Raw genomic sequence first — 22,561 nt, forward strand, 5'->3', positions numbered from 1 at the left:
TTCTTTCTTTTTAAAATTTACCTCTTTCAGCCACAGGCATCATGAATGATTTTCTGCACTGTAAATGCTTAAGGTAAAATAAAGATCAGAAAGCATCTTAGACATAATCCAGAATTAAGAGATACACAACATGTGAAGGAGTTCTTTAAATAGCCAGTGGATGTTAATGATGCTTACTCATCAGTCTGTAGATCTAATATCTTGAGTTTATTCTTCAGGCAATTTCTAATAAAGCTGATGTTCTTCAATAGGGTACATTTTATTTTTAAAAAAGCAGTTTATCCCAATATAATATACACTTCACATATGTGTGTATTCAGTTAGTGTTGTTAGTTTATTTATTAATATCTATAGGGATGTTTGTTACACTATTGTATGCCTATTAGTAAGATTTTCAAGCAATAAGAACAAAGAAGAAAGCACCATAGTCCACCATTCAGTAAGAGTGTTAACATTTAGTCAACAGGCTTCCAGACATGTATGCATCGATAAGTAAATACATATACACATGCATTTTTACATAAACAGACCAAATAGCTTCATAAGAATGAAGTTGTATTGTTTAAAGACAAATACCTTTATTTAATTTTACTGTAATTTAGGAGAAGAAACAATTATGCGAAATGGAAAGAATTCCTATATTTCCAATAACTGTTCCTTCAGCACAATATATTAGTGACTAAAAGATCACTTTAACTATAATAAAAAAGGTCATTGAAAACCATCAGGAAGTTGTAGTTGTTATTTTATAAGCCTCATGTTAGTTCCAATATTAAACAATCAGAAAGAGGAAATAATATGCACTTTTTTCCTCTCTTTCTCTCTCAATTTTTATTGCTTATCTTGTCTTCACTATATTAATGTTTTTATATATTGTTCTTTAATCATAAGTCTTCTAACTCTTTGGCTCTAGTTTTATAATAAAACAAACTCATTGCCCTGAACCCTTCCTTTTACTATGCTTTCTATAACTTAGAGTCATTATTTCAATTCATCTCTTTTTTAGCCTTTATCATTTAGTTTTTAAAAGAAGTTCTCATGGAGGATGAGTTTCCTTGACTCATTGATATTTGAGAATTTCTGCCTTCTGTCTTTATACTAGAGGGACATATTGCCTGACTGTAATAAATACTCTGGATCTTTTCCTTAGTATTTCATGGCCAGTTTGCATTTGTTTTCTGATATTAATGTCAATTTCCATCTGCTTCTTTTCTTATCGGGATGCCTGAAGAAACAATCTTTATTTCTATAGTTGAATAATGTTAACTAGAACGTGCCTTGTTGCTAGTAACTTTGCCATCATATTTTCCCTTTATAACTTTCATTTCAATCAAAATATTCATTTATTCCTTTATTTTATAGAAAGCTTTCTGTAATGTGTTTGAATTTCTGTTCCATTTATTGATTTTTTTTTTTTTTTACCACCGGTCACTAATTATCTTTATGTTGAACCAGTGATATCTGTTCTCCTTATCTATAATTTTCTCTCAACTTACTTTAATCACCTTGTTTTTTTTTTTCCCTCTGCATTCCTCCACGACATTAATTTGATTTTATTCTTTAAAGACAGTGTAGCATGGTGGTATTTTGTTAAAAGCAGGGGCTCTGGAGATAAACAGCCAAGGTTTGAATCGTAGCTTTACAGTATCCTAGGTCTGTGACCTTAGGCAAACTGCTTAGCCAATCAATATTTTTAAAATGGAGAAACTAGTATTTTCTACCTCCAAGTGTTATTGTGAGGACAAGAAGAGAACACAAGCAATGTGATTATGAGTTTTTGGCATATAGTAGTTACTCAATAAATATTAGAAGTTATCTTTATTTATCAAATTTATTTAGAAGGTAAGCAATGGTTTGGTGTTGATCTCAATCTATTTCTCTAGTTTCCTTTTTTATCTCATTTTGTTGTTTTATCATCTCCTTTTAAGCTTATGTATAATGAAATCATTAGTACTAAGTTCTTCAAAACACTAATAGAAAATCAATTTCAATCCTTTGGGAAATGTTCTCTCCAAAACTGTGTTCTTCATCTGCCTTTTATAGGCTACGTATCATCTTTTGATGCTTTTCCTATTGTGTTTGCACAATTTCCAGGCCTTTTATTTCATTTTAATTTAGCGTAATGTGGCTAAATTTGTCTAGATATTATACTCCCTTTTGAATGATGTGGGAAAACTTCTTCTGACACTTTTCCCACCTTGTCTGGGATTAGTTTGTATTGGCTCCAGCAACTTGACTGGGATGGGGGAACGAAGGTGACTTCACTCACACATCCAGTGCCTCAGCTGGGGTGGGCAGAATGGTTGGGGGCTGATTGGACCTCTTATCTCCCCTCATAGTCTCTTATTTTACAGAACCTTTCTGTATCCACCTGGCTTCTCTCTCCAACAAGACAGTGGGTTTTTTAAACAGCAGCTGGTTTCTAGGAGCACAAAATCATAAGCTGCATCAGTCTAGAACTGCCTAGTGCCGCTTTGACTTTATTCTGTCAGCCCATCAAATCACAAGGCCAATCCAATCGTGGGCAGAGGACATAAAGGCCCCCTTGTGATGGGAGGAGAAGCAGATGCATGCAGAGATGGAAAGAGTTGTTTTTTACTGTTACATATTCTTCAGGGTCTAGAACCATGCTGACACGTTGTAACTGGCATATATTTATTGAATGAGTGAATGAATATCACCTTCATCATTGCATATAGTTTAAGAATATATTTTGGAACAGAAATCATCTCCTCCTCCCCCTCCGCCTCCCCCTCCTTCTTCTTCTTCCTTCTTCTTCCTCTTTTACCGGAGACCATCTATTATTCTGATAAAAAAATCTTAAAACACAGTGGGGAAAATGTTGCCTTATATTATTCTTCTGAAATATATTGGCTTTCATGTACTGATATGTAGCACAGCATTAAAAACGGAGGTTCGTAGCAAGAAACTAAGCAAATGTTCTGATTTGTGTGTTTAAAAATTGATAAATCTTTAATAAATACGAAGCTTGTGGATTCAGAAGATGTTTAATTGGAAAAGTCAGAGCTTGATTTTTTTTTTTCTTTGAGAGCCTTTTGAGGAATATCAAAGTTTTTTCTACTTTTCTTCAATTCCTTATTGTACACTCAAGAACAAAGTCCTTCACCGTACCACAGCTTTTGCAGTGTGCTCTGTTTTTTTCTTTGGAATTCGTTCCTTGAGATTTGTCCTTTTCTTCAAATGAGGTTGGATACAGAAGTGAACTTATTTATTGCTTCTGTAGAGGAGAAGTTAGCCTACATGCTCTTTCTGTCTTCCTTTCTTTCTTTTCTTTCTTTCTTTCTTTTCTTTCTTTCTTTCCTTCCTTCCTTCTTTCTCTTTCTTTCTTTCTCTCTTTCTTTGTTTCTATCTCTTTCTCTTTCTTTCTTTTTCTCTTTCTCTCTCTCTCCCTCCCTCCCTCTCTCTCTTTCTCTCTTTCTTTCCCTTTCATTTCCTGCCTTTGGGCTACCCTTTTACCAAGAGATGGAGAAGTAAGAAACAGCTTGGATGCTTCCTCTTGATTTTTCTCCCATTTTTTCTCTCATTCTGTTTTATTGATGATGAAACAGGTTTGTGATATTGCCGTTTGGTGATAACCCACTCCAAGAGGGTGGTGGCATCCATTGTTTCTATCCTGAATTCTCCCTTCGGACTCTTTTTTATTTCGCAGTTGGTGAGGCTACATACAGGTAGGCCTGGTACTGTTCCCTTCAGGCAATATCTCCCCTCTGAGAAACTGGTACTGGAAAGATCTTGCTTTAGCATTATCTAAACATTGTGGAAAATAGCTTTCTTTCTTTTTTTTTTTTTTTGGTGAGGAAGATCAGCCCTGAGCTAACATCCATGCTAATCCTCCTCTTTTTGCTGAGGAAGACCGGCTCTGAGCTAACATCTATCGCCAATCCTCCTCCTTTTTTTCCCCCAAAGCCCCAGTAGATAGTTGTATGTCATAGTTGCACATCCTTCTAGTTGCTGTATGTGGGACGCAGCCTCAGTGTGGCCGGAGAAGCGGTGTGTCGGTGCGTGCCCGGGATCTGAACCTGGACTGCTGGTAGCGGAGCGCGCGCATCTAACCACTAAGCCACGGGGCCAGCCCGAAAATAGCTTTCTTTTCACACAACTTATTCTTCATTATTACCAAAGTAATAAAATATAAAGGCTTAAATATCAGTTATTCTTTTTGGAGTACCTAAGAGGAATCTATGTTTCACAGGAAAGCCAGGTGAAGGCATTGTATTGGTTCCCAAAATCAACGTGAAAGCCTATGAATTTAGGATTAAATATTTGAAAAAAGTTAAGCAAAACATATTACTATTGTAATTTTCCACTATGGCATCCCTGAAATTTATCTGTATGTATTTAACATTGTTTAATACATGAAAATTTTCTTTTTTATAGTTCCTATATTAGGGTTCTCCAGAGAAAGGGAACCAATAGAAGAGATAATATATATATCAATATTATATATTATATGCATGTATGTTATATATACTATGCATATACTAATCTATCTACCTATATATATGTATATATACACATATGGGATATATGTATATGTATGAATACGTATGGGAGACGTGTATATGCACGTGAGATAGATAGATGCATATATACACACACGTATATATGAGATATTTATTTTAAGGAATTGGCTTATGCAGTTGTGGGGGCTGGCAAGTCTAAAATTCATAGGGCAAGTTGACAGGCTAGAGGTGATTCAGGAAAGAGTTTGCAGTCTTGAGGCTGAAGGCTGGGAACTCAGGCAGGATTTCTATGTTGCAGTCTGAGGCAAAATTCCTTTTTCATTAGGAAATCTCATTCTTTGTTCTTAAGTTCTTCAATTGGTTGAATAAGGCCCACCCACATTATGGAGGATAATCCTCTTTACTTAAGTCAACCGATTGTACATGTTAATGACATGTAAAAGGTGCCTTTACAGAAACAGGTAGTCTAGTGTTTGACCAAATAACTGATCACCATAGTCTAGTTGACACATAAAATAAACCCCCACAGCTCCCTTACATTTTGACTCCTTAAATGCATTTTCACCTCATCAACAATGTTCATATTTTCCGATTATGAAGTTTCTGACAAAAAAAGTTATCAAAAGAAATGTATTATTGGGGCCGACCTGGTGGTGTAGTGGTTAAGTTCACATGCTCCACTTCCACAGCCTGGGGTTCGCAGGTTCAGATCCCAGGCGTGGACCTATGCACCGCATATCAAGCCAAGCTGTGGCGGGTATCCCATATGTAAAGTAGAGGAAGACTGGCACGGACGTTAGCCCAAGGCCAATCTTCCTCTGCAAAAAGAGGAGGATTGGCAACAGGAGTAAGCTCAGGGCTAATCTTCCTCACCAAAAATAAGCAAACAAACAAAAAAACCCCTACATAACATAAAAAAAAACACATATAAAAAAATGCATTATTTTGTTTGTAGAAAACTTGTCCTATGTTAAAATAAGCTATTTATTAAACATGTGGAAAGAATCCTGTAGAAAAACAATATAGTCATATTAAATGAGATTTGATGGGAACAAAAATCATTATCAAAGAAGAAATAATGATAATTATCTATCATTTTGAAACTTATCGCGTTGGAAATATACTGTTTCTTAATTTACATACCTCCTTGTCAAAAAAATTATTTATTAGAATAGAACTTAGAATTGGAAGATTTGCATTAGTGCTTATTTGGTTCATTTTAAAAGAGAGTCATGTATGAATACATAATAGTATATTGAAAATGATGTCTCAGTCCTTTATCTAATTTGTTAAATATTTTGTTCATTACATATTATTGTGTCACAGTAGTTGTTACGTCAAAATCACGTAAAGGATATTTTCAAATATGTGAAAGGGGTTAGGACTTCTGAAATGGTCATGTAAGGAGCTCAGCAAATCCTCTTCCCCTAAAAATCAACGATGAAACCGAATAACATTGTTACAACCCTATCGGGACTCTGGAAATCAACCAAAGGCATAGAACAAACTGCGAAGCAATTATTCAAAAAAAATTCCTAAACCTCTGGTAAAAACAGCGACAATCTGTGGGGTTTTCTCCCAAGCGATTTCCATTCCCTACCAGCTAACTCAGCATGGTAGTTTAACAGAGGTAGGGCAAGCCGTGAAAACCAGAAGCTTTGCTGCTGGGGCTGACTCGATTTGAGAGGTGCACACAAAACTCCCTTGTTCAAGGGCGATGTTGAAAAGAACTGTCAGCTCAGCAACAAATATTTGAGGAAGGCCAACATCCAGCTAATCTATGGCTGTGATAGTTGTTGAAACAGGCAACATACCACAGGCTAGCCAGATATTTAACAGAAAGATGTAGAGAATGAGATAGCTATAATAGGCCTTGATAAGCTTCCATATATACCTCAGTGTCCAGAAGGCTGCATTTATGCTCAAGGCTGTGTTCACAACAGCAAAGATCAGAGAAGGCACTAGTCATCTACATACCCCAGGCTGAACAGGAAGACTTGCACATGCACAGAAGAGAAACAAACAAGGCTCAGCAGAAAGAAAAATCTGGGATAGGCTCATAAACTGTCTAAGCATAGAACGAATTACACAATCCTCACATAGATTCATTAGTAATGGGTGGAAACCTTATTGGCTCAAGGTGTTTAAGAACAACCTCAGACCATTCATTGACTGACAACTGTGCCCTGCTGACAAAGAGATGACACCTGGGAAGCCAGAATTAAAATTAAAAACAAGCATTCATGTGAAAAAGGTAATTATTATAGAGGCAGATAAGAAATTAGTAGCCTGGGGCTGGTGATGGAAATAGAAATTGCTATGATCTGAATGTTTGTATTCTCCCATAATTCATATGTTGAAATCCTAATGCCCAAGGAGATGGTTTTAGGAGGTAAAGATACGTTTGACCACAAAACTCTAAAACTAGATTGGTTTAGGGCCTTTGGGAGGTACTTAGGTTAGGAGGGTGGAGTCTTCATGAATGGTATTCATGCTCTTATAAAAGATATCCCACAGAGCTCCCTAGCCCCTTCTGCCATGTGAGATTACAGTGAAAGGACAGCTATCTAGGAAGTGAGCCCTCGTCAGACACCTAATCTTGATCTTGGATTTCCCAGCCTCCAAAACTGTGAGAATAAATGTTTGCTGTTATTAGGCCACACTGTTTATGATATTTTCTTGTAGAAGTCAGACTGGACAAAGATACGTTTGACCACAAAACTCTAAAACTAGATTGTGGTAAAGGTTGCACAGCTCTGTAAATTTACTAAAAACATTAAAGTGTACACTTAAAATGAGTGAATTTTATGGTATGCAAATTATACCTCAATATAGTTTCTTTAAAAAGGTTATGAATGGCCCTCATCCTTAGTAGTTATCTGAACTTCATCCCTCCCTACATGCACAGCTAAAGATTTTGATATGAATTGTTGATCAATAGTAACTGCTCTCCCGGAATTAAAAATAAAATAGTATGGCTTTAATACTTAGAATTAATAAAGGTCAATAATAAAAGTGGCCCAGATTAGGCCATTTAAAAGTCACAAAAGGAAATCATTTCATGTCAGCAAACAGTATCATCAACTGTGTACCTAAGCTGTGATGTGCCAAATAAGTGATGTTGATCATCAAGGCTAATAGGGAAAAGTGAGCAGTTCAGAGGAAACCACCATGAGACATAGAAAAGGGAAAGACAGGAAAGGCAAGGCCAATGCATCAATGTTGCAATTTTTATGAAAGTGTTGAGACCCACAAATTACCTTGCTTTTTCTACTCTGTGATTCAAGGGTGCTTTCTCTAGCGGAGAGTGACCGTTGTTATTTGGCAACATTACAATTAATTATGTCACATACTATACAGCAAATAATAATAGGTTCTTATGATCAAGTAATTTTGAAAGAAAAATAAACTTGGAATCACGCAGTTTAAATCCTGAGGGATTTAGAGTTCTCTCTATCTATTGCAAGAGAGGTCTCATAAATTTCCTAATTCAAGGCTTTTTCTGCAAAGGTAAAGAATAATTTTTACAAATCCCATATTTAAAAAAAATCACAAAGTGTCATAAATAAACCAGATTCTTCAAGAGACCCCTCCTTGATACCTGATAAAGACTAAAGACACTAATGTCACTGGAATAAAAGAATAAATAAGTGGCATGGAGAAAATAAGACACAGTAATGATATCGGGGAAGGGGGAGGGGAGGCAGTGACTTTGCTATGGTGTCTAGGGGAGGTCTCCTGAAGGGTAACATTTGAGCTAATGCCTCCCTGGTGAGAAATCATCATGCCAATATCTAGTGAAAAAACTTCAGGCAGAAGAGGAAGCACTTTCAAACACTCAGAGGTGGCTCAAGCCAGAGTTTCCAGACTCAGAAAAAAGGTCATTAGACTGGGTGAGTGCTGAGTTAGAAGAGCCTGGTACAAAAGGGTGTTGGGGATGTGAACAGGAGTTACAGTATAGGGCATTTTAGCCCACAATATGGATCTTTTATTCATTCTAAGTGCAATGATATATGGAATAAAAATTAAAATATTTAGCTGAAAAAATATGATATAACTGGAAAACATTCTTTCCTTTCATAAACTTAGTAGGATAAGGATCCTCAGTAAAGAATTTGTTGAAATGCTTATTGGGAGCAGTATTTAGTCTTTGACCAGATATTTGTATAGCTGAGTAGACATTTTTTACCTACAACAAAGGCCTCTGTATCATTTGTAGCAGACTAACAGGAGCATAATTTGAAAACAGATAATGAAGGAAAAAAAAACTAAACTAATAATTGAAGAAAGGACTTAATAAAAGAAGAGACTTGTAAATTATGAGCCAGTTAGGAAAATATTTATCTACAATGAATTTAGATTATACGGTCCCAACAGCAGTCCCAATGCCTCCGTGCGTGTGTGTGTGCATGCACATGTATGTGTGTTTATATAGTTATAGAGTATATATGAAGAGTATATATAGAGCTATATAGTTATATAGTGTGTGTTATAGTGGGTGGGTAGTCATAGTTATCCACGGGGATCTTCAAGGACCTCAAACTTGGAGGGTCTATGCCTCTTAAATATGTTTCGTGTGTCAACGTCCATCACTGAAGGTCTTTGGGATATTACTCAAAGCTGAATGCGTCAAATTTAGGGAAATCTGCTAATTACGTATATTTATTTATTGAGTGTATGAAAATTATATATATTAGGAAATTGTGTCCTGGGGCAGTATCAGTATACCCACGGGTAGATGGAAATTTGAAAGTAGGTGATTAGAATGAGTAGAGTTTGGGAAAGAGTAGAGACCGAGAGTAAGCAAGCCTGGTTCACGCCATTGGTAACCTGGCAATGGCAACTTAACTAATGGACCTGGATGGTTTTTCACTAGACTTGGAAAATGTTATATTTATCACACAACTATAAAATTTTTGCTTCTATATTGCAATTATTTTTTGTTTGTTTTGTTTTGTTTTAACTATCTCCAATCCCTCAGTTAAGTTTGATACAATTGCCTGTTAGTATTGTGGAGAATAAAGACAGAGCAGACAAAGAAAGTCCCACTTATTTTACATCAAGCTCCTCGCTCGCACTAAAGGAGCAGCATTTAATGGGGAGATGGTGTCCAAGAGTTTCAAGAATAGCATTAATGAAGGCAAAGGCACAAAAAAGTCTACAAGAGGAAATATAAAAACTAGAAGCAATATCTAAACGGAGGATGCAAAATTAAGGCGATATGGTGCCTCATTCTTAAATATTTAGTGTTAGAAACTCACGTTAGAAAAGTTGAAGGTGCAGTGAGGGAGCTGCATAGCTGGCTCACAACAGCCGAGACTAAGAACGGTCCTTAACTGGATAAATCTTGTGTCCTGCCTCAAATCATCTCTGATCACCTGCTATATGAATCATTTTTGAGAATATGAGCTTGGAACTGTTGTAATTTGACTGAAGTTTCCCTCAAAAATATTATATTTTACTTTTTGCCCCAGGTCTTCTTTGATAGAGAAACTGTGCGGACCTGTTTAAATACCCATGCACACACAAACCTGAAAGTGCAAGGTATGAATACATCACGAGGCAACTGTTGACCAATGAAGGACGGGATTTAGTGGAGAAATTTCCCCTTCATTCATCACTCAGGAGCCAATTCTGTGCCACGTTCTACACAGGACATGTAAGCCACAATTGGTACATTCCCAGTTCAACTCACCCAGGAGAACAAGGTTATGACTCTTTCTTTTTTAATGGATTCTTGTGTATCGAAACCAACTAGTTAGAAAGGACCAGTAAGGAAATATGATATTACAACCACACAATTTATTAAATATACTGATAGGAGAAGCAATAGGACAGCAATATTCTAAGTAGTTCTCAATTATATATACCTATATTTACAAATGGGTACATATACCTGAACCTTTTTACAACCAGATTTATATCCAGTATCTGTCTGGTATGGTCTGTTTAACCTCATGGATAGTTCCAGGGTGCTGAATTGCATATCTATCTACTTATATTAATGTAGCATTATAACATAAGAGAAGTTGGTTTTGAAGGCTACATAGTTTGGAGCCTGCTGGGGTAGTAGATAGTACTGATACAAAGGACTGTTTCAGATGTTAACCTCAGGGACAAATATTAGATTTACACACTCTGGCTGCTTTTTAGGTGGGTGGGTTGGGAGGAGGGCATGAAATTAGTTCCAGTTTTTCATTATATGTAAGTCAAACATTTATTTGCAAACGTGAGCCCTTTTAGCTCTCTTTTCCCCTGGTATTGTAACTGGGGACCACAGGGGCTCTTTCATCAGCCTTGAGTTCTGAGTGACTATGATAAGCAGGAACCCCCTAAACATCTGAAAATTTGTGGTAGACACATAGACTAATTGAGAAATTAATATTTGTTGTTTAAAACTACTAAGATTCCGATATTATTACTATAGTATGAGCCAGACTGATATACCATTTGTTCCTTAGTGACAAACTCTATTTTTATTTTTTCACATTGTTTGTAATTGTCACTATGCTTTTATAATTAAAACTATGAAAATATCAGATATTTACTTTCTATCTTAATTTATAGATGCAAGTTGTCATCTAAGTTACTTTTCAATGTTTTTTTCCCTATATTACTTAGTATATTGTTGCTAATTCAATTCTTCAAATTAAATATCTCATTTCAAGTTGCTTATTTGGTGGAAACCAGTTCACTGCTCTATTCAAACAAGCAGGCAGGAAGTTATGAAGAGGCATTTTTATATTTTCTAATATCTAAATCCTAAAAGAGGCACAAAAATATCTTTTGGAATTCAGCTATTCAATTTACGTGTTTATTGTGTGTTGTTACTTTACTGATATTATTTTCCAAAACATAAATGCTTTCAATTTGTCTCTGGATTATTTAGCAACTGAAGTCCAATGAATGCTGATGCTCAGTATTAAACTTTTGAGTTAGGTTTACAAACAGATTCCTTCTCTCATTCTTTATTCAACTTTATTTATATGGCAATAATTACTCCCCAAATCACATTTCTCTAATTTTATTTAAATGTTGCTTCAATGAAAGGGTATTTGTATTTAAATCATTTACGCATACTATTCAAATCAAATCATTTTCAACCCAAGTGATTCCATTTCCTTTTCCCACCAGCAAGAAATCACACATGGAAGAGAAATGACACCAAAAAAATGTCAGGATAGATTCAAACCTTGTATAAAATATTGAAAGAAAGATCACATCCTTCATTCAGTCGTGTGCTCAAAATTCACTAAGAAATCAACCTAGAGTTACAGTAAGAATAAATTCAAAGCCATCTGTTGTTTCATTCACAGTTTCCCACTTTTTATTCATAAAAATCAATGGGTAAGTAAATATATTTTAATTTATATGGGGGAAATATTTTCTGGAAATAGAAAATTATTTTATGTGATCACCAATGAAAGAGTATTTAAAATGAAATTTCAAGGATCATAAATTATGTGTTTTGAATAAATCTAATAGAATAACCTGGCAAAAGTGAAACATGAAATCTTCAAAAGTGAATATATGCATAGATATTTAACAAAAAGTGTATACAAATGTTTAAAAGAAGCGTACTAATAAACTAATTATAGTAACAACTATGGAAAATATAACAATATCCCTATATTAAGAAACCACCTACCACACAATCTGATTAATTGTTACTTACATATTAAATAAATATGAAGCTTAGGAAAAGAGAATATTAAAATGATTTTTCTCCACAAAATAATTTGTTACTGTTTTTCTGCATTTAGTTTGAAAATGATTGGTATTTACAAAATGTTCCAATAATATGTTCTTGGAATTTTTTGCATAAAATAACAATATAACACCAGCATGCTCATTATTTTACTTTCTATGATTTTCAAAATGAAACTTAAAATGCATTGTTTACTAATTTCCTGATGGTAGCCATCAATAAAAATTAGCATTATGTCTCTGCGAGGCTGATGCTACTTATTTTGGGAATCAGTGTAAAGGGATTTGGGGAATTTCTAATACGAATTGATGGTGCCTTTTCTATGCATCTCATTAGAGTCATAAAGCGAGTTGAAATTTAAATCAAGGGTAAATAACACATTAGAACAAAATATAGAAAGCTCATTAAAATTTAAAGTTTAAGAACAGTCAAAGGAATACATTATCTTGTATCTGAAGGATTAGCTTTTTGTCACAATTTTAAGTGCTAATAAATAGAATAACAGAAGTCTAAATTTCATTTGTTTATATAATAAAAAACATACTATTCTTCAAGCTTGAAAACACATACTGTATATATGTTTTAATTGCCTCATGTATACTATTAAAGGGCTGCAAATCATGTATTTCATCAGGAATTAATATCCAAAATATATAAAGAACTCATACAACTCAATAGCAAAAAATAAAACAATCTGATTAAAAAATGGACAGAGGAACTGAACAGACATTTTTCCAAAGAAGACGTAAAAATTGACCCACAGGTACAGGAAAAGGTGCTCAACATCACTCACTATCAGACACATGCAAATCAAAACCACAATGAGGATATCACCTCACACATGTTAGAATGACTATCATCAAAAAGGCAAGAGATAAGTGTTGGCGAGGATGTGGAGAAAAGGGAACTCTATACATTGTTGGTGGGAATGCAAACTGGTGCAACCACTATGAAAAAGAATATGGAGGTTCCTCAAAAAATTAAAAATAGAACTACCATATGATACAGCAATCCCACTTTTGGGTATATATCCAAAGGAAATGAAAACAGGATGTTGAAAAGATATCTGCACTCTCATGTTCATTGCAACATTATTCACAATATCCAAGATATGGAAACAACCTAAGTGTCTGTCAATGGATGCATGGATAAAGAAGATGTAGTATACGTATATACTTCAGAATACTATTCAGCCAAGAGAAAGAAGAACATCCTGCCATTTGCAAGAACATGGTTGGAACTTAAAGGCATTATGCTAAGGGAAGCAAGTTGGACAGAGAAAGATAAATACTGTATGATATCATTTATGGAATCTAAAAAAGCAAAACTCATAAAAACAGAAAGTAGAATGATGGTTACCAAGGACTGGGGCGTGGGGGAAAAGGGGAGACACTGGTCAAAGGGTACCAACTTCCATTTATAAGATGATTAAGTTCTGGGGATCTAATGTACAGCATGGTGATTAGGGTTAATGATATTCTATTATATACTTGAAAGTTGCTAAGATAGTAGATCTTAAATGTTCTCACTCAAAAAAAGAAATAGTAATTAGGTGAGGCAATGCAGGCATTAGTTAACAGTTTGTTAGTAATCATATCATTTTGCAATATATGTACACTTTGTACACCTTAAACTTGTACAATGTTATACGTCAATTATATCAATCAAGTTAGTAAAAAAAATTTCACGTACTATGTGAAACTTTCAAATCTCAGCATTAGAAAGGGATGTAATGCTATGAAAGTATATACACATCTTTTTTATATATAAGTATGTAACCTTTATTTTGGGAAGAGGCTGATAGGATATTTGTCTACTAAGGGATTGGGAAATGGCTTTTTACATATGAAAAACACTATATGATTTCAGATACTCTGAAAGTTCAATATAGTCCTCCCATCTGGAAATGATATGTATGGTATTATATACTGTATTATAAAAAGAAAATATTTAATGAGGCCATTCTATTTCTAAAATATTAAAAAACAGTTTTTAATATTATGCATGTTATGATAAACAAAAATACTTTTCAAATATTGTCAGGACAAAAGGGGTTCTAAAAAAAAACTTTGCTTGGTAGAAAGATCAATAATTTTCCCTTGATATCCACTTTGCTTGGTAGAAAGATCAGTAATTTTCCCTTGATATCCGAGGCAAAAACCAGCTAACGTCATACAACTAAGCCGTGGTTAAAAAGTTTGGACTCCAGGTCTCCAACATCCTACCATATTTAAAATGAAACAAAAACATCTTCATGGCCTGCAAGATTCTAAAGGATCTATTTCCTACCTGACTACTCATCCAGATCTCCTGCTCTGCTTATCTTTGCTCAGTATGTCCCTGCCACACTGGCCTGTTTTCTACACCTTACCCACATCAAGATCTTCCTGGTTTAGAGTCCTTGTGCTTGCTATTCTCTTGCCTGGTATGCTTTTCCCTGGTCTCCTTTTATAGCATTGGTTCAAACTTCAGTTCTCTGTTGAAAAATATTCTCTTGGAGATTCCCCCATCTAAATTATGCCCCATTGAATCTTGAAAATACTACCCCACTTATTACCTTCAGAGCACTAAGCTAACTGTAGTTATGTAACGTTTTATTTTTCCCATGTTTGCTGTCTCCCTACGCTAAAATATAGGCTCCTTGAGGGCAAGAGACCTCATTCACATTATTCAGTTGTAACCCTAGCACCTAGCATATTGTTTAGAACTGTATTTGCTTGGCTTATTTATAATATTCATTGAGTGAATAAACTTGAAGCCATGTTTCCTGGTTAAAAAATGGGGAGAAGCTACCTAAATAGATAATATGTGTGACAGAGATTGGGTGATTTCTCACTAATCCATTTCTTTATTCTGGGCATATGGGAGACAACAATATCCATAAGTGCAGTCTTCTTGTGACTCCTTACTTGCTCTGTGACTGGGCCAAAGGACTGTGGATAGAGGAGTTTACCTCATAGATTGGGCCATAATACATTCTTTACTTTCTGTCATAGGCTGTCATTGCTCATTGCCAACTGTAGACAGAGGATCCAGTGGATCATTCTGAGGCAGACCTAGGGGATGATGAAGCCTCAAGATGCAAGTAACCTGAGTCTCTGGATCCTTTTTGGAGAACAGCATTGTAGACACACCTTAACCGTGTTGGACCATGATGTAAGTGAGAATTAGGCTTTTACTGTATTAATTCACTGAGTTTTTGTGGCTGTTCTTCACAGCAACTAGGAATTATTATCTTGACTAATAAAATATGCAACCATAAAGAAAGGTTTTCTGGTTAAGGATGTTCAAAATAACAGTGTCAGATATTTAATAATGCTATTGGGTTTAATCTATCCTATTTGGATTGATCAACTTATAAGAAAAGCAGTATTAATTTATATGAGTTTTGTTTCTTAGATTTGATGCTTAAGGCAGTCCCTAAAAACATTAGAAATATAAATTTTACACAGTTTTAAAGCTGGTTGCCAACTACAAATAATATAAAATAGAAGTAGAAAATATAACTAATATAATATTTTGGCTTAAATGTCATTACATTCCTGGCATGCACTTGTCTGTGTAAAATGAGGCTTAATAACACATGAATGGGACCATCATTAGTGTAATTCAGAAACCCACACAGAGTGATTAAAGCAACCTAAAGCGCCCTTGATCATATTTCTGACCAGTTATCAGAAGTGTCTTTAGACTGTCAATAGCTAAGCTTCTCCTTTATGATTTTCTATGTCCTTGTCAAGTAATTGCTTCAGAACCAGATCAATGACGATCTATAAAAAGAACTAAGATCAAACTCAGCTCAAATATCCTTTTCAATGTGGAACTGTCCTCTCTGACATTAGCATAGAACAATTATTATACGTATATTTAGCCACAGCCCCTCAATTCCCTCTACTGGGCAAAGGAATTGCAAAGCTTCAGGATTCTTTACAGAATTCAACATAACCTCCATGTAAAGAAAAAAATGCTATTGTGGCATCTCAAACTCTCCCAGTTCAATGCATTTGCTCTGAAAAATTATAAGTGCTTTATGGTTGATATGCTTGAAGAAGTGGTTCTGCATGATGGGAAAGAAGCAGTTAAACCTAGTAGCACTTTCTTTTGCAAGCTGCCAAGGTGAAAGGCTGGAACTTAAAGAACGGTGAATAAATTTTGATCAAATATCTAGTACTGAAATTTATTCAGAATTAGTAGTTAAAATATTCAGTTATATTTTTCAGTATAACAATTATTGGCTGAGAATATAGTGTGAGCAGGTAGACATTGCAAGTTGTACTGTCACTGTGCTAAACGCATTTATGGTCTAGTACATATAGCCCCAAAATAAGTAAAATATAAGGACAATGTGTAAACATCATAAAATATGTTCAAATATGTGCTATGACCAATAGAAGAATGTCAATAGCTCATGAAAAGAATTTGTTTGAGTTTTTAAATTTATTTGCCCCTGAATTTCTCTAGTTGAAAAAAAAGGGTGTGTGTATTTCTGTAGATTAATTAAAATAATTGATTTTCATGTTTCACATTCAGAGTTATTTTATTTTCCCTTCTACTTTCTTATATGGTCACATATTTCGACCGAATTGTTGCACATCTCATAAGATTACCAAAACGACAATCAAGTTTTCCACACTAGACAAAGCTGTGTCGAGACCTCTATAGTCCATCCACATTGGCTCAGTCAGAGAGTGGAACATTCCAGGAAACTGTCAATTATATTGTGCTTTGAAAAGGTCAAATATTTGATTGACAAACAAATTGTCAAAATTGTTTTGGAAACATGATTTTACCACTGTGTATGCAAAGTTTTAAGAACATTAAAAGTTGTTGTAAAGTACCAAGATTTTGTTTGAAACAAAATAACTCATGACTACTCTTTAGTCAAGTTTTTGAAAGCCGTTTCTGGTTTAAAAGTGGAGAATCAAATAGCAAAACTAGGTGACTCTGCAAAGTCTCAGCATAAGTTTTACTTCCTCATAAGGCCTTCTTGATGTCCCCAGGGGAAATAAAATGTACTGTCCTGTTATATGGACATCGACAGTTCAAAACATAACAGTCGGTTTCATATAGTATTTCCCCACAAGACATAAGCTCCCTGAAGATGGTCACGGTCACCACTCACAACATTGCAGCACTCTACTCGGCACATTGATTGACAGGCAATCAATACATATTTTTGATAAATTAATAAATTATTAAACAAAAATAATATCCATATTCTAGGTTTTGCAGGATACTACACATTTGAGAGAGATGCTTGAAAAACAGTAGACTTCTCTCGTTTTCCACAGATATTTGATTCACCAAGCTCTACCTGGAAGAAGATACAATGCGCGGAGAAAAAAAATTAGATGAAGAATCAGAGATTCCATGCTTTCATTTCACCTGCTCAGCTTTGTTAGTGTATCATCCTCTCTGAGCCACAATTTCTCTCGCTAACTGCACTAACAATTTGTGACTGCCTCACACAGCTTTTGTGAGTATCCAAAGAGGTCATGTGTTTTAAACTCATTAGCCAATTTTAAAGTAGTAAATAAATGTGAGGCCATATTTATCATTCTTATTAAATTCTTTAAGGGTACAAAACTAAACCATATTTACAGAAAATAGGTAATAGGAAGTTTCTAGTTATTAATACATGCCTATACATCTAAAAAATTTTTTCTAAAGATTTATCTTAGCCTATTTGTGTTAATTAGGATTAATAACTTGAATTCTGAGTATATGTAATTAACCTTTTTTGCTCTTGTGTTAGCACCTATTTTACATTGCAAATATGTGTGTGTCAGTTTCATTAAACTGAGAGATACTTGAAGATAAAAACCTTATGTTTTTATTTCTCCACAGAACTTTTCACATTACTGTTCTTAAAAAAGGTAGAATGAATAAATTAATATAACATTTTGTATTAAATTAAGTGAATTATGAATACTTTGAAATTTTCTCCAGGAAACAATGAAAGAATGCATGAGTTTGCCATCCTTGGGGATGTTTCAATGTTTATCAGATTCAAGTTACTCCTTGAAGCTTTCCAATGATTAGGCAATACTCACAGTCAGTCCTCTGTATCCTCAGGTTCCGCATCAGTGGATTCAACCAGCCTCAGATCACATACAGTCATGCACCTCATAGTGATGTTTCAGTCAACCACAGATCGCATATGTGATGATGGTCCCATAAGATTAGTACTTTACAGCCTAGGTGTAAAGTAGGCTACCATCTAGGTTTGTGTAACTACTGTAAGGGAGGAAGAAATTTTCCTTTACCCTTCTAGGTTCTCCTTGCTGTCCTAAGAATTAAATTGACATGAGACAGATTAACAGGAGAAAAACAAAAATTTAATAACATGTATACATAGGAGAAACCCAAGGAAACAGAGTAACTCGTGAAAATGGCCAAAGCTCTTACCTTAAATACCATCCTCAGCTAAGCATAAAAGAAGATGTTGCGGCTGGGGAAAATCAGGGGACTTCAATGGGAAGGAAGATGATTCATGGGTAGGTGAAAAGAATGAAGTTCAGAAAACATGTTTGTTTTACCATGAAGAAACAGAAGAACACAGAAGGGAGCCCAACAAACAGGCTTTTCTAGGTTCCTCCCTGTCTACCTCCTAGTTCATGTTATGCTAAGGTGATAGCTCACTTCCTGAGACAGGTTTTTGTTTTTTTGTTTTTTTTTTGGTGAGGAAGATTGGTCCTGAGCTAATATCTGTTGCCAATCTTCCTCTTTTTGCTGAGGAAGATTGGCTCTGAGCTAGGATCCGTGCCCATTTTCCTCCATTTTGCATGTGGGATGACACCACAGCACGGCTGATGAGCGGTGCATTGGTCTTTGCCCAGGGTTCAAACCCACGAACCCTGGGCCACCGAAGTGGAGTGCACGAACCCAACCACTACCTCACTGGGCCAGCCCCATGAGACAGGATTTTTATCTGAATTCATTTAGGCAGGTAAGCGAGAGGTAATAAGAAAAACTTTCTGAGTCTTTTGTTTCTTAAAAATAATCAGCCTAAAATAATCCTCATGTTAAAGAGACACATTTTGGGGTTGCAAATTTTGTTCCTCTTCAGTGTACTCAAGGATGTTTGCACAGCAACAAAATCGCCTAATGACAACACATTTCTCAGAATGTATCCCTGTCGTTAAGCAACCGTGACTATACTATGTTTACAGTTTGAGGTTGGTCTGCAGACGTGGAACCCATGGGTATGGAGGGCAAACTAAGAGACCTGAGCATCAGCAGATTTTTGGTATCCATGGGGGGTCCTGGAACCAATCACCCGCAGATACCGAGGAATGACCATATTTTATTTTTTAAAACATTATTACAGTCCCTATAAGCTACATTTTAGAGAATGGAGATAATGTTTGAAGATTTACTGGAACACCAATATTTTATTATTTTGAATTCTGAAATTGTTTCCAGCCAGATGCATATGTTTAATCAATATCTCATTGCCATTGTAGTTTTCAAGAATCTGTGAAATTTCATACCTATTAATTTGATCCTGAAATCATTAGCTTGACTCTGAAACCATGGAAACTACTGAGTTCCTATGATCTTTTCTTAACCTGTTTTTATGAAACTCTGTTAAGAATAGAGTGTGAAAGTATGTTGGTTACTATAGATGTGATTTATAATTTTTTGATGTCTTATTACCATGTAAGAACTAAGGTGACATAATATTAGTTTTAAATAAAATCTTTTCATATAAAATATATGTGTACATATAATACATTATTATAATTTTCCTTCACTTATGAAAATTATGCTACTGTCTGTACTTTGTGCCTGGCTATTTTCTTTCCCTGTATTAATAGAAGGTTCACATTGATCATCCTGAATGTGTAATGATAGTATAAATTCCAATTCCTTCCATTCTCACAATTGGGGAAGGCCGAGTAAACACTTTTCCAGATAGGGTTTTTTCTGTTCATATAGAAAGTATGTATCTATTGAAGTCCTGCTCAAGACTGATGATGATAAAATATTTCTCAAAGGCAATGACTGAGGTTGCAATGAATACCATCTGACTGACTACAGCAAGATAAAAGGGTCATATTGGTTTAATTAGCTCATCCTTTCTGTGTATGAGGTAGGAGTGTATTATATGACTGCCTTTCTACCCCGTGCTCAATTCACTAGTAACTAGAATATGTGTCCTCCCTGGGGTCTAATTGGGTGGTGCCTTTGCTCATGCCATTTCCTCTGGGTGGAATGCTTATTCCCATTTTTCAACTTGTGAAAATTGTTGACATGCTCAAACGTGGCAGTGTAAGATAGAGGTTAAGTAGTTGGATGGTAATAAGAGACTGCTTGAGCTTAAATCCCGGCTCTGCTACTAATTTGGTATGTGCTGTAGGGAAAGTCACCTTACCTCTATAAGGCTGTTTCCTCCTATTTTAAAAGAGTAAGATTAACACTAACTTTATAGGTAAGATTACATCTGACTTCTTATGTTGTGGGAATGAAACCACTCCACAAATACAAAGCACTTAAAATGTTGTCTGGTAGGGGCTGGCCCGGTGGCCTAGTGGTTAAGTTCAGCGTGCTCTGCTTCAGCAGCCCGGGGTTCACAGGTTTGGATCCCGTGCACGGACCTGTACCACTCATCAAGCCATGCTGTGGTGGTGACTCACATACAAAAATAGAGGAAGATTGCCACAGACGTTAGTTCAGGGCCAGTCTTCCTCAAGCAAAGAGAGGAGGATTGGCAACAGATGTTAGCAAAGGGCCAATCTTCCTCACCACACACAAAAAAAATGTTGTCTGGTATAGAGTAAGTGTCATGTAACTGCTATTATTTTGAAATGTTTCCTGTTGTCACCTTTCCTCCCCTTAACATTTCATTTAAGTTCCAGTTCAAATATGCATTACATACACCACATAACAACGTTTCAGTCAATAACGAACCACATATACGACAGAGGTCCCACAAGATTAGTACCATATGGCCTAGGTGTGTAGCAGGCCATACCATTTTGGTTTGTGTAAGTACACTCTATGATGTTTGCACAATGGCAAAATTGCCATACGACACATTTCCCAGAATGTATCCCTGTCATTAAGCAATGCATGACTGTATAATCTTTTCTGTTATTCATTTTACAATATTCCCCAAAAGAATTATTACTTCTCTCATCTATTTTTCCATAGCATTTATGGTGTGCATTTATGACACTTAATATGCTGGATCAGATTAAGTTGTATGTATTGCTTTATTCCCACCAATCTGCGAGCTCATTGAGGCATTAAGTTATTCATTTCCATTTTCACCAAATTTAGTACAGAGCTTGCTTACAGTAGCACAGTAAAATATTTGTTAAAAAGTAAAGTGCTCATTTCAGCAGCACATATACTAAAATTGGAATAATTCAGAGAAGATTAGCATGGCTCCTGCGCAAGGATGACAGACAAATTCATGAAGTGTTTCATAAAAAAAAAAGAGTGAAAAATAAATATATGTATAACTGTTTAAAGAATTTATTTTAAATGAATAACTTAGTTCTTAAGTGCAACACACACTTTATTTGCTCATTTAATGGATAATTAACTGTAAAGTACATAACACTGCATTAAGTATCTGAAAACTACAAAGAAACATAATTTTAACTTCAGATCTGTTCTCAAAACATATTTCAAGTTTGTATCTTTATTAACTTGATTCTTTGTAACTTTCACTAATTTTACATGCATTTCTTCATTATAGTCTCATAAATACTCTGTATTTGGCAGGATAGATATTGTTAGTCCTAATTTTTAAAACGAAAAGGACAGTTTAGAGAGGTCAAATAGTATTTCAAAGTAAAAAATTGGAAAAGATAACTGCAAGTCCAGAGCCTACTCATTTTGTTTGTTCATCAAAGGCTTTTTTACTAGTCTACCCACTCTTCCATTTGTGCTCCATGGTGAAATGAGTTCAAATGACTCATATACCTCTTTTTATATTTTCAACCTAAATGGTTTTATGCTCTTCATGGTGAACACAGCCTCTGAATCAAGTTTGAAAACAAAAAACTCAGGGACTCATCTCAGAGTGCAAGTTGTGAGTTTGACAGTGGCTCTTTTTATGATTCCTATTTTATTATTTTTAAAATGCCCTCTAATATTTTCATGTAAATGCCATTTATTCCCCAGGGAAGGCAGAACACTTTTCAGCTCTATCATTGAGCTGTGCTTCATCAGATAACTTTGGCTGTACTTGTGCTTCCTATTTTAAGAATTTTATATTGCCTGCAAACATGTCCATGTTTGGACACATGAATCTTCACGGAGATAAGCAAAAATATCAGATGCATCATTGATCTGTGCTTTTTCCAGATAACTTCTAAGCCAATTTAGAGAAAAATATTTTTTTTTATTGCACTCA

The 22,561-nt window shown here is 35.2% G+C and overlaps 1 non-coding gene across 1 annotated transcript; it reads left to right on the forward strand.

Moving 5' to 3' along the window:
• Window positions 1-21,526: 21,526 nt before the first annotated feature.
• LOC147915849 (U6 spliceosomal RNA) lies at window positions 21,527-21,633 on the forward strand. The gene has a single exon (XR_015553874.1). It is a non-coding gene; the product is annotated as a U6 spliceosomal RNA (small nuclear RNA).
• The last annotated feature ends 928 nt before the right edge of the window (window positions 21,634-22,561 follow it).

Source organism: Ceratotherium simum, chromosome 12 (assembly GCF_057802395.1).
Source record: "Ceratotherium simum simum isolate JZ-2026a chromosome 12, ASM5780239v1, whole genome shotgun sequence".
In the NCBI taxonomy this organism is placed as follows: Eukaryota; Metazoa; Chordata; class Mammalia; order Perissodactyla; family Rhinocerotidae; genus Ceratotherium; species Ceratotherium simum.